The 8,778-nt window shown below is 42.0% G+C and overlaps 1 long non-coding RNA gene across 2 annotated transcripts; it reads right to left on the bottom strand.

Moving 5' to 3' along the window:
- Window positions 1–1,806: 1,806 nt before the first annotated feature.
- Window positions 1,807–8,487, bottom strand: LOC146982858 (uncharacterized). 2 transcript variants are annotated; one of them, XR_015036347.1, is made up of 4 exons: window positions 7,953–8,487; window positions 7,756–7,856; window positions 4,162–4,302; window positions 1,807–3,967 (listed from the first exon to the last, which is right to left on the bottom strand). It is a non-coding gene; the product is annotated as an uncharacterized LOC146982858 (long non-coding RNA). The 2 variants fall into 2 exon arrangements; XR_015036348.1 differs by lacking the exon at window positions 7,756–7,856 and having other exon boundaries at window positions 7,953–8,485.
- Window positions 8,488–8,778: the final 291 nt, after the last annotated feature.

Raw genomic sequence — 8,778 nt, 5'->3', positions numbered from 1 at the left:
ACTGACCTTACAACTGTTAGTGTCCATTAGTGTGACTGACAGTTGGCTGCTGGGGGTTTGTTGATATTCAGAGGAGTCGTATAAACTCTGACCTTTTATTCATGCAGAGCACATAACCTGATCAGTTCGTGCTTTTACAAATCATATGCAAAGCCATATCTCTGCCTTCTTTTTTTCTTCTTCCCTTTTTTTTTTACTGTCAACATCCTCTTTTAAAACCCAGAATTTGCTGCAATAATTCTCGATTACTGTGATGTTTGCATTTGAGCTGGGGTGACATGTGTTTATAGAGCTGGGGTGACATGTGTTTATAGAGCTGGAAGTAGCGTGGTCTGATTGCAGGGGGGCAATTGCAGCACTGTCATTGAAATTATACACCTGTAATCCCAGGGACCAACAATTTACCCGCAATTTACCTGAATCTATTGGTCAATTACCAGTTTGTCTTCAGGCTGACCCCACCGGCTAATGGCTTTGGAGGAAGGCCAGAATCTCATTTCCTTTTAACACTGTCTAATAGGCTGTCAACCTATACATTATAAATGCAAACCAAGTGAACACAAACCGTCCCACCATGCTATTAGGGCCTTTTTTCTATTCATTGATTTCTTTCTTTACTTTTGGCTAATGATTTTCTCCTCGTTTTTATGCATGCTGGTGGATCTGTTAAGCACTTCCTATTGTGGACTTTACAAAAAGAGGATTTGGAATGCATTTGAAATCCGGAGATTTTCTTTGACCGACCTGTTATCAAATCATGATGTGTAATGCATCCAAGATGAGCAATGTCTCCATCGCTATTTATACCTGTCTCTGTCTGTCCACCATAGAGGAGATTTGGGCATTGTGTCATTTCACCCACATAAATAATTCAATAATAAGTGGCTAAAGAAATATCACATAATTCATCCATTTATATACTTCTATGTAACACATAACATTTTCTTGTCGGGCATGCTCAGAAACTTCCTCTGCTTTATTTCTCAGCTGTGTATACTTTGCGACTGGAGAGAAAGTGTTTAAAGTAAATAATTTACTGAAGTGTGATAGCTACATAGTTTGTTTTGCCACGCGAGTAAAAGCTATCACAAGAAATCTGGTCAAGACATTTGCTGCTGTGCACTGGAAACGCTGAAATCTGTGTGCTGCCACCTTGTCCACCCTCCATCTCAGGCGCACACCCCTCCCCCGTCCCTGTATCTCGCCGTCTGCATCTTTTGCCATTCCCTTGCCCTCCTTTTTACCATCTCTGACCGTCTTCTCCATCTCAAGCTCACATCTTTATATCACTCCAATTTTTGCACAGTGAGATGGAAATTGAGCGGGAGGACTGGGTTGCAGGATAAGATGGAGGTCTCAGAATGGACAAAAATAAAATCCAATTTTTACAACGACACACACACACACACACACACAAGCAAGCTCAGACCTCAGTGCCTCCCCTCTCCACCCAAACCGCAGCCCTCCGAGCTTTCCCTGGCCATCTTCAGCAGGTGTCACCCGCACATCTCTAGAATCTCAAAAACCGACACACGGCAGGGTGCCAAAAAAAAATAAGAGAGGGGGCAGCGCATCAGCCACCTCCATTCTCTCACCACAGAGATTGGACACACACCATTGCCCTTGTTTCTACTTTTAAAGCCACCACTTACTTCATATTATAACAGATAGAGACTGTATCATGCAGGTGAGGCTGCGCTCCAAAAAATTTCAAACACTTGAAGTCATAAGTCGAGACTTCTGAAAAAGATCCAAACATTCCTGCGAGTGAAAATAGAAAGTAGTGCTTCAATCGGCTTCATGCTGTTTTGTTTTTTTTTTCAGACCCAGCTTTATGATGGCCAGAAGGTTTGGTTTGGACAGATGAAGAGCAATTGCTTTCCATGCTGTAAACACTGTGTGTCCACGGTGCTAATGATGCGGCAGTAATAGGTGTCTCAGCGATGGGAGGGCTCATTCTGTTCCTCTTTTAGGGGAAAACGCTGCACACTTCACATGGCTAACTAAGCTGACGGCTCAGTGGGAATGTTGACAGGTGAAAAGAGAACCAGCTATCAGGAAAAAAATACACACAGGAATATGAACACAGCTGCGAAACAAATGAAATGAAAAAGGGGGGGCGGGAGGGCTGAAGGTTTGAATAACGCGTCTGCTTTGTAGATGAGGGGATTTTTGCATCTACAGGGTTACAAAGTGTGTGACGGTTTGCTGATAGTAGCTTTGTTGAATCAAATTCAGATTTACACCTTCAATTCGCTCTCTCATGTTTAGTTTTTGTAGCACAGCCTCCCAAAAAACGAGAGGGGGGAGAAAAAACACCTTCAGATACAGTACATCTGGCCGGCGAAGTTAGGAGCCATCTACTTATTTTTGGAGGGTGAGCAATAAGGATCCTCTGGAGCTGTAATCTAGTTGACTGACAGCAGCACACAATGCCTTTCTCCACACCTAACCAGAAGACATTCAGTAAAAGCCATGCAATTCATGAGAAGAAAACACAGACAGGGAGCGAGGTGAGAGAAATGCACTCAGCCACAAAGAGATAAGAAAGAAGGAAGAAGATGAAAGACAGCAAAAGGTTCGGAGGAGGGAGGAGGGTGACTCTCACAAGATCTTAAATTTTGTTCTTCCTACTACACATTTTTGATGTAGATCCTCAGTCATTTGGGTCCTCGCCCCGGCTTTCTATTACTGTCAGCATGGCGTGTGCTCACATTCTGCTGGTTTTAAATGAACACATCTTTCAAGACAAGACCCCCGGAGATGAGGTATTTAGAGACAGGGTGTTGACGATTTGTACAAGGCCATACTGTACAGAGAGAAAGACACATCTCTATATTTGTAGGACAAATACAGTAGGAGATACATTCACAACATTTTTCTCTGAGGCAGAATGCTACAGCTTCTCTGCAGCTACCTAATGTTTATTGATCTTAATGCAACATTTTGTGAACAACAGTTTAATTCACATCAGAACTCCTCCTGGGCTTCTGAGATTAAATTAAGACTTCACACTTTTCAACCTTCTACTCTCTGGATATTTCAAGCAAATAAGCAGAAAAGCAGATATAATGAAACTGCACCCCATCAATCAAGGTGAGCTAGGAATATACAAATTGTTTTGGACTCGCAGGACTTGCTGCAGATATGATAAATATAGACACAAACTTTCAGGAGGATAAGGTCAGTTCAAGGAGTAAACTAGGCCACGCTCGCACATCCACTGGGTTTGGGAGGGATACTGTATGAGTTTGACTTGGACTGAATGCACCGCAGAGTCCAGTGGGACAGGGAGGAGGAGGAGAAAACAGGAGCAGAGATGAGTACAGTTGAGGACAAGTGCAGCCCGTCATATTCTGTTGTTAAATTGTTCTCATAAGACCTTATTCTAAGCTACTTTTGACGCTGGGACATGGTGCGCTCAATCATTAAAATTTCCATAAACTGGCAATTTTGTGAAGGATAATAAAAAGGTCTGATTTCTATGCAAGAAAATAGTACCTTGTGTCCCCGGGTGCCCTTCTCTTATAAAGAGATACCAGATTGTACACTGTATGCAACCAAATTATATTTTTGTTTGCATCCAAAATGCAAAACAATCTCAGGGGCACAAGTGGCCCCGAAGTGTGGTTGGGATTCCAAGATGACACTTGAGTTCAATCTTCCAGTTGTGAAAAAATGAAATGCAGCATTTTTGGTGGCTTGATGTCAGGGAAACCCTGTGTCGAAGAATGTGGAAGAAGCGGTCGCCCTCCTTTTTTTGTTTTCCAAACATCCGAATACACGTGAAATCGATCTGCAAGAAATGAGGTGTAGCATGGGGCTGCTGGGGTGGTGACAAGAGTCTTAAGTAGGGTAAAGTCTCTGCCATCGCATGGGTGTGACCCAGGAGAGAGAGAGAGCCTGTTTGTTCGGAGAGCTTTTGTTCAGCCGTGATAAGCCAGGGCTTATTGTAGGGGCCATTGTTCTGGAAATAGAAAAAACACACAAATGTTAGTAGAAATACCTCTGGCGGTCCATCAGCGTATGAAGTTTGTAAATCATTCATGATTTAATTCAGAATGCAACATCTTCCATTATACAATATAAAGAACAGATTCACCGTGTGATTTTACAATATTTGTCCACACGCTGTAAAGATTTCTTGAACTATGAACTTACCAATCCAAGCCCACGCACAGGCACACGCTGCCTCTCTGCAGACAGCTCCTGTTCACATCTGCTGTCAAAAGTCTCTGCGTCTCTCATCTCCATCCTCCTCATCATCACACAACAGCCCATAGCCCGGCTGCAGCACAGTCGCTGTGGAACAAGCAGTCAGATTCTCTTCAATATGAACCTGTCAATCAATCTGATGTAAAGCAGAGATATCAGCATTTCCCTGGCCATGTTTTTTCATGCGCAGGTTATGTTGTGGGTCAAAGTAACTCTCTGGAGTTTCATGCTGCCAGTTCCTTGTTGTTTGTGAGTTGAATTTCACTATGTTTAAAAGGTGCAGAAAACATTGATTTTGTCAATATCATGGGCATACAGCATGAATATGGAGAAATAACATAATGTACAGAATAAATTTGATAGAGCAGCCTTACTGGGAACATAAATTGTTAAATTACTTATAAAAACATTCATGGCAGCTCAGGGCTGAGGTTTAAATACCTCAGCCCTGGAATAAATCTTATCTTTGTGAATGGCTTTCATGATCACTTTGGTGGTTTTAATTAGTGTTGCTGTTGGATGGCTGCACAGGTGCTGTTCATGAATAGGCAAATCACACAACATGGGCTATTCAACCTCAGACCTCTAGTGGGCACAATAACTCCAACTGACCTTTACATTACAATACACAGACCAAAGCAGGCAAAAAATACACAATATCCATTTAAAAGCCTGAAAAACTGACAATTTAAATGATTTTATAATTATGGTTTCTATTAAAATGATGGATGTCTTAGCTGCCATGTGGGACACTGGTTTGTTTCTTGTCCACTGCATCAATATTTCTCATCTAGATCACAGAAACCTTACCTCCCCACCATCCTGCATCTCTCCCTTCTGTTAAATTACCATGTGGCTCCAGTCTGTCCCTCCCCAACTTAATTAATCTACCATCATTCCAAACCGTGCTCATCATTTTTCACTGACCTGTCTATGCTTAGCCAAATCTCCATCACTTCTACTGATGTAATTGTATGTTTTTGTCCACTGCGGTCTTATGTCATTGCTGCATTCATTCAATGAAATGTCTCATTTTATACACCCTGTATGATTTACTTGACTTTTAAATTACATGATTCTATGCTGCAGTGTAACCTTTAATTAGTAGTTGCTAGTGCTGGTCAGCATCGCCTCAAACATATTGCCAGTATAATATACTGTATGTTACATTTGGGTGTTTTTATCCTATTAATCCTGTCATCTCTTTATATGTGGTACATTTATCTAGTATCTAGCAATAACTATATTAACAAAACTTCTACAGCTCATCAGCCTCATATTCATGCAGATTTTCTGGATTTTGTGTTTGCCATTAACTTAACATCGCATAGCAACTCGACTTTTCTCACACAATAGTGGGTCAAGCCCTGGATCTGTCAGCTCTGCTGCTCACCATCCACTTAGTTCTGCTGCCCTCTCTCCCTCTCTCTCTCAAACCATGATTCCTTTTCACTTGGAAAATTGTTCTCAATTAACTCAAATGGGGCTGACCTAAACGCTTATTTCCTTCCTGATTAATCTATTGACTATTTTTTCGATTAGTCGATTAGTCAAACAAATTTATTTTTCAACTAATCTAGCTATTTTTTGGTGGACGATTATTAATTTACAAAAACACTGTGGTGGTACGCCATCTCTGTTTTGCAAAGGCTGCAGATAGGGATGCACATGATTAACCATTTAACCTTTAACAGATAACAATACTATTGCTTAATTTTATTTTTAGTAGCTCCAACACGTGCAGACTCCCACTCCTGCCTTCAGTCATATCTCGCAGCAAGAAGTTAAATTGGAGGACTGACAGTATGTGCCAGTTATGCAGCACAGTCCCCCACAGTCCCCCACGATCGGGCCATATAAGTTTAGCTTTTACCGCGCACTGCTGTCATGCATGCACGCTTCTATGTGTGTGTGTGAATGTCAATAGGAAACAGCTCTGCGGAGATGAATGAACGGAACAATATTGCGTTGCCGAAAAAAAAAAATTCTTTTGTGGCGGGCCGCTACGAATAAATTGGTGGGAAACACTGACATATGAAGATCTAACCTCCATCTGAGCACCTCAGTAGATCTGGAGCTGCACAGCTGTAGCAGCATGTGTGTTTTATAACGGCAAGAAGAAAAAAAAACACATTGTCGATCTTCTTCTCAATTGAGGCTCACATTGCTGACCGGCACAAGCCTAGTCACAGACATTAAATAAAGCATCAAAAGTTATTAATCGGTTAACAAGCTTCCACTTATGTTTTTGAATGTTAACATCTGTTGTGTGTTTGCGTAAATTGCATAATCAACGTAATCGACAACAACTCAATGGTATGTTGTCGACGTATTTACGTCACAGACATAATCAATTACGTTGATTAATTGGGACAGCCCTAAACTCAAACACCGCCCACACTGTCACTTTCATTAAGAAAAAGAAAACGATCAAACGTCCGTTTCGGCTCTGGTCAGGACTTTTTAACCACTTCTAGGTGTCCATCTGTACACTTAACTGGCAGCTCAATTTCACCACTGTCTCGTTCTCTTGCCCACATGCACTTACAGCACTCAGGACTCAGGAGTTTACGTCTCTCACAATGCTCCATGTTCACATCCACACTCCCCCTGCACTTCCGTTCATCCCTGCCTACCAAACGTACAGCTGTAGTGTCCCAGTGTCCTGAAACCTGCCCTTGATGTATGACCGACCCTCTATCTTTCACAGTTTCTCTGTCCAGTCCTGTATTTATAAAGCACACAGCTCTATGTTAGATGGAGAAGTGTTTACAGGTGCATCTGTACCTCAGCTGCTTCAGTCTTCTCAGTCTTCGACTTGCAATGGAATTTTCTCCAGTTTTTTTCCATCTAGAGAACAGAACTATCTGCAGCCCCATGCTGCTGTTGCTTTGTCACCACATCAGTGTGTACAGACTGAACAAGTGCTACACCAAACATCCAATAGAAAAGAAGATTTGGGTTCTTTTTTTTCCTTCAAAGCAGCTGAGAAAACCTCACAACAGGCAGTCGATCAGGCCAAAAACAACTTGGTACTTAATGCAAACCAGGACAAAAACAAAAACATGTCCAATGTGATAGATACTAAAATAAGGTTTGGAGAAACTTCACTGACAGGTCAACTGAAGATAACTTGTATGACTTACACACAGGCCTAGTTCTGACTCTTGTAAGTTAGAGGGAGATTATTGTTTCTAGTCACAGGCATTATGGGACTTATGTTATTGTCAGCATGTCTTGGGATCAAAGAGCTCCTCGCCACTGAAATGCACTTATACTATCACTGAAATGCACTTGGAAGTGAACAATACAAATAGCTGGATGTATTCCACAGCATGCTTGGCAGGAATATTAGAGGTCAATAAGGATTAAATAGCTCAAATGAAAAAATCTTCTCAATTCAGTTACAGTGCAGCCAAAATTGGCATTAATCTCGTCTTTGATTAAACATCCAGGACACAGATGCATTCAAATCCAGCAGCATGTGTCAAGACTCTGGAGCAAACTCAAAGTAATTCTGTGTAGCTAAATTTAATTTACCTGGTGTATCTATGGCTTCTCAGCTTAATGCATCCTTTGGGGTTTGGTGATACGTCTGGCACACTCTCACTAGACATATTCCTCTGGATCCATCATAGTGTCTAAAACAGATTTAGAAAAGGGATAAAATAATACGTCGGAAAAAAAAAGAAGATAAAGTCAGCTGTAAATGATTGCATTTGGAATAAAAGACTTACGCTGTGCCACTGATGCTCTGCTTTGTTGGGTGGTAAAAAGTGAGATACAATTCTGTGCCAGGGTGAGGCAGAGAGTACAGAAGGTGTAGCTGCAGTCTCCTGAACACAAGCCAGAGCACACGTCCACACACATCTGGCAGCAGATGTCACAGCAGCGGTCAGAGCAATATCTCCAGTCATTGCACACACAAGAGCAGCCACCAGCCGGCCCACATCCCCCCTTACTTTGTAGGCAGGAGTTGCAAAGCTTGCAAGACTGTAAGCCCATGGGTCTGCCTGTTAAAAAACACACATAGACACCAGGAGATGAGATACTGGAAGAAATCACTGTCTGGAAAAATTGTCTTCTTTTCAAGTCCAGGACTGGATTTGAGGATGTATATACAAAAGGAATTTGGAGGAGAAAAAGATGCTGATAATTGGCTGTCAGCCTGTCCTGAAAATTGTACAAGTTTCCTCCTATCTCGAGTTAAGTCCAAAGTTCCTGCTGCGTGCAGTATTTGCTGCTGTTCTCTGTGAGCAGTTTGACCAACTTTCAGATATAAAGCTTCGGCGTCATACTTTGGCTCCCCCCCGGGGGGCCTTACCCCAGCCCCAGCTCCATCATCCCCTACGTTCACGAGACAAGGATACAAGTCAGCCCGAACAGCAACTCAGTGAAGAAATCTGCCCTTCAAAAGAAGCATGACAACCTCAAACGTCACTCTCAACAAAGTTTTTCTCTGTTAACACATGAACCCAAAATGCTCATAACACAGAGGAAGCATTTTTCTGTTCTGAGCATGAAATCAAAGAGAGAAGCTCTTTCTCAGGCCGAGCTGTCACG

Source organism: Trachurus japonicus, chromosome 8 (assembly GCF_045865225.1).
Source record: "Trachurus japonicus isolate A0001 chromosome 8, Traja_1.0".
Taxonomy (NCBI): Eukaryota; Metazoa; Chordata; class Actinopteri; order Carangiformes; family Carangidae; genus Trachurus; species Trachurus japonicus.
Note: the sequence above shows the minus strand (reverse complement) of the source record. Positions and strands in the feature narration are given on the sequence as shown.